General features: G+C 35.1%; 2 long non-coding RNA genes across 2 annotated transcripts in view; both read right to left on the reverse strand.

The window, feature by feature from the left end:
• Positions 1 to 5,000, reverse strand: part of LOC127904274 (uncharacterized) — a 10,418-nt gene that overhangs the window by 2,729 nt on the left and 2,689 nt on the right. The window lies entirely within an intron of this gene.
• On the reverse strand, positions 2,199 to 3,449 carry LOC127904275 (uncharacterized). Its single transcript, XR_008057286.1, has 2 exons — positions 3,010 to 3,449; positions 2,199 to 2,371 (listed from the first exon to the last, which is right to left on the reverse strand). It is a non-coding gene; the product is annotated as an uncharacterized LOC127904275 (long non-coding RNA).

A 5,000-nucleotide genomic window follows, 5' to 3' on the forward strand; every position in this document is an offset into this window, starting at 1 on the left:
CCCTTTGCTTTATGTTCAGCAAGCTTGTCCTGCGTATGGTTTGTTTAAGGGACTTTGTTCCCTTTTTCTTGTATTGCTGGTCTCCAGCTTATTTTTGATCTATACAATTCTTACATTTGATAAAAAAAAAGAGCTCTCAATCTGTCAATTCTTACTGTAACATCCCCCCTATACCGGGATAAAAGCAACAATCTCATGTCAACCGAAAATAGAGTAATTAGAATTATATATATATATATATATATATATATATATTCATGGTCTTCGTATTAACATCTACTGAAATTTCAACAAGGTCCCCCCTTATACCGGAAGGTTCCAAGTTATCGACATGTAACATGTTTACACTTCTAGTAACTTGCGTCTCATAACTCAATCCTGACCCAATTAACCCGGTTTTCAATTCTACAAATATTATCACATCGACCAACCACAATATTTATGATACACATTATATAACAAAATATTATTGTGGATGGATAAAAATATAAAAACATAGACATTAAATATGGTTATATGAACTACAGAGCTAAGTTCATTCATTCAAGTTTAGACATTAATTATACAAATTCAATTATACAAACATTTTCATGTTTACAAAATATAAGGGTATACTCCCTAGAACCTAGATTACAATAATGGAAACATAAGCTAGGATCTACTCCTGTCGTGCATGCGATGATCCTGAAACAAAATGCATATTATTGAAATGTGAATATCACAATAAATATAACAACATGAATATCTAACAATTTAAAAAGGGTAACATGCATTCATATTTTGTTCACTTCTCCCTTCTGGTTTTTCATTAGAATCTCTTCCTTATTCAACTATTAATAATCGTTCCCTCTTCCATCATCAACCTCCATTTCCGACTTTATAAGATCAACCATGATTATTTTTGCGTAACACATTACTGATACCAATTTCACTGGTATCATCATCACCACCCCGTAGTAGTCGATGCAAGGTGATCCCCTTACCCGGGATCCTAACATACACTAAATGTATGCTAGCCATTACATGGTGATCCCCTCGCCCGGAATCCTAACATACTCTAAATGTATGTTAGACAATACATGCTCGATCCCCTTACCCGGGATCCTAACATACACTAAATGTATGCTAGTCAATACCAGCTCGATCCTCTTACCCAGGATCCTAACATACACTAAATGTATGCTAGTCAATACATGCTCGATCCCCTTACCCGGGATTGTACCACACACTAAATGTATGCTAGTCAATACATGCTCGATCCCCTTACCCGGGATCCTAACATACACTAAATGTATGTTAGTTCATGCCTCAAATCACACTTTTCATATTTATTTTGTCAATGATGATTTCATCACTCTGCAATTCACACAACAACCTTTCACCTTGATTACACATACATTCAGTAATTCACATTTCACATCGATAATATATATTAAATCATGGAATTTAACTTAGAAAGTATAGGTGCGATTCACCTACTTGCAATAGAAGCTCTACTCGTGCTCCCCTGCTGCTGCTGTTGCACCACACCTGTGGTCCCTCCTGCAAATCACAGGTTTATCTCATAAATTTTCCTCACCCAGGATATGTTTTATAGTAACCATATCAACAATCAATAAGTCTTTCTTTCAGTCATTTCTTAATATTTTATATTTTTCTCATTTCACCCATTAATATTGTCGTTATTTGTCCAACCATAGTTATCATTTCTTTCTTTATATTTGGATTGTTACTGTCTAACCGTTACTGTCTTATTTTTGAATCGTTACTATCTTGTTTTGAACCGTTACTGTCTAGACATTTGAACCGTTACTGTCTTGTTTTTGAACTATTACTGTCTTGTTTTGAACTGTTACTGTAACATCACCTACTTGGAGATAAAAAAACAACACTCTTATGTCAACCGAAAACAGAGAAATTATATATATATATATATATATATTCATGGTTTTCATATTACAATTTACCAAAATTTCGACGGAGTCCCCCCTATACTGGAAGGTCCCAAGTTATTGATATGTAGCATGTTTACACTTCTAATAACTCGCATTTCATAACTTAATCCTGACCCAATAGTCTTGGGTTTCAATTTCCACAATATTCTCACACCTATTACCGATGATATTCATGATATACATTATATAACAAAATATCATTATGGATGAAAATAAAAGTAAATACTTAGACATGAAAGATGGTTACATGAACTACAGAGATTAAGTTCATTCAATCAAGTTTAAACATTAATTACACAAATTAAGTTATACAAACATTTTCATGTTTACAAAATATAAGGGTATACCCCCTATAACCTAAATTACAAGAAGAGAAACATAAGCTAGGATCTACTCCTGTCGTGCATGTGATGTTCCTGAAATAAAATACATATTATTGAAAGGTGACTATCACATAAAAAGAAATAACAACACGAAATCAAGCAATTTTAAAAAGGGTAACATGCATTCATATTTTGTTCCCTTCTCCTTTCTGGTTTTCATTAGAATCTCTTTCTTATTCAAACTATTAATAATTGTTCCCTCTTTCACTATTAACCTCCATTCCAGGCTTTATAAGATCAAACATGATTATCTTCGTTTAACCCATTTCTGATACCCCTTTCACTAGTATCATCATCATCATCCCATAGGAGTCGATGCAGGGTGATCCCTTTGGCGATCCCCTTACCCGGGATCTTAACATACACTAAATGTATGCTAGTCCAACCATGACGATCCCCTTACCCGGGATCCTAACATACACTGAATGTATGCTAGTCCAAACATGGCGATCCCCTTACCCGAGATCCTAACATACACTAAATGTATGCTAGTTTACGCCTCAAATCCCACTTCTCATATTTCATTTGTCAGTGATAATTTCATCACTTAGCAATTCACACAACAACCTTTCCCCTTGAGTACACATACATTCGGTAATTCACATTTCACATCAGTAATATATATTATAAACATGGAATTTACGTAGAAGGTAAAAGTGTGATTCACCTACCTGCAATAGAAGCTCTACTCATGCTCCCCTTCTGCTGCTGTTGCACCATGCCTGTGGTCCCTCCTGCAAATCACAGGTTTATCTCATAAATTTTCCTCACTCAAGGATATGTTTCATAATAACCATATCAACAACCAATAAGTCTTTCTTTCAGTCATTTCTTAGTATTTATGTTTTTCTCATTTCACTCATTATTATTATCGTTCTTTTTCCAATCCTAGTTATCATTCCTTTCTTTATATTTGGACTGTCATTGTCCAACTGTTACTGTCTGTTTCTGAACTGTTACTGTCTGACCTCTCTTTAGATTTTTTAACTATATCTGGAGTTATAGAACTCTGATTCAAGCGAAATTTATGTCATTAGAAAGATAAGACATGAGGCTACAAGTTCTATGATTTGAGGAGAACCCAGTTCTGCCTCTAAGATAGTCAAAATCGCTCATCAACAAACACTTGGACTGTTACTATCCAACTGTTACTATCCGTTTTTGAACTGTTACTGTCTGATATCTCCTCAGATTTTTAACTATATCTGGAGTTGTAGAACTCCGATTCAAGCAAAATTTGTGTCGTTAGAAAGATAAGACATGAGGCTACAAGTTCAATGTTTTGAGGAGAACCCAGTTCTACCTCTAAGATAGTCAAAATCACTCATCAACAAACACTTGGACTGTTACTGTCTGTTTTTGAACTATTACTATTTGACCACTCAGATTTTTAACTATATCTGGAATTGTAGAACTCCGATTCAAGCAAAATTTATGTCGTTGGAAAGATAAGACATGAGGCTACAAGTTCAATGTTTTGAGGAGAACCTAGTTCTGCCTCTAAGATAGTCAAAATCATTCATCAACAAACACTTGGACTGTTATTGTCCAACTGTTACTGTCTGTTTTTGAACTGTTACTGTCTGACATCTCTTCAGATTTTTAACTATATCTGGAGTTATAGAACTCAAATCTATAATTTAACATCCAGGCATCAATTCATAATCGACTTTAAAACAACTCATAAGACCATGTTTAGAATATCTTACCCGATACGAATCAAGGTCTCGATCCCTCCTTTTCTTTCTAATGACAGCCGACCCTCCCCTCTTCTCTTCTTGTTCAATTTTTTTCTTGTTAATCCCTTGCCTACCAGTGTTTATTTTTACCTATAACCCTAAATCTTGGATGGGTTCTTGAAATTTGGTGTTTCTCTCTTGATCTGTAAAAATAGATACCAAAATTCCCTCTCTTCTTTCTTCACGATAGTTGCAGATCTGTTTTTGGTAAGAAGAGTAGTATTTATGCTCTATAATTATTATTATTTGCATTTAGACCCCATTTTCTTTAAATGTATTTGTTTTGCCCCAACTTCTTTTTAGTTTAGTTTATTTTCTTTAATTTAATCCAGCTTTGATTATCTCGGGATTTACATTCTCCCCTCCTAATAACAAAATTTCATCCTCGAAATTCAAGTTACTTACCTATGTCGGAGAATAAGTGCGGAAACTTCTCCTTCATCTCGGATTCTCTTTCCCATGTTTCTTCTTCTATTCGAGAGCTTCTCCATAATACTCTCACCAAGGGAACTCTCTTATTCCTCAAGAACTTCTCATCTCGATCTAAGATCTTGACAGGCTTAGTTTTCATGGTTAAATCCCCTTTAATCTTCAAAGGAACCAGTGGCAATACCTTCGAGGGGTCTATCTTGGCCTTTCGCAACAATGACACATGGAACACATTGTGAATCTTATCCAAATATACAGGCAATTCTAATTGATAAGCAACGAGCCCGATTTTTTCCTTAGTCTCAAAAGGGCCAATATATCTCGGGGCTAATTTCCCTTTTACTCCAAATCGAATGATGCCTTTCCAAGGAGCCACCTTCAAAAATACTTTATCCCCCACTTGGAATTCCAACGGCCTTCTTCGGCGATCTGCGTAACTTTTTTTGTCTATCCTGGGCTTCCTTCATCCTCTTTTTGATCACCCTCACCTTGTC

The sequence above is a fragment of the Populus trichocarpa genome, chromosome 14 (assembly GCF_000002775.5).
Source record: "Populus trichocarpa isolate Nisqually-1 chromosome 14, P.trichocarpa_v4.1, whole genome shotgun sequence".
Lineage (NCBI taxonomy): Eukaryota > Viridiplantae > Streptophyta > Magnoliopsida > Malpighiales > Salicaceae > Populus > Populus trichocarpa.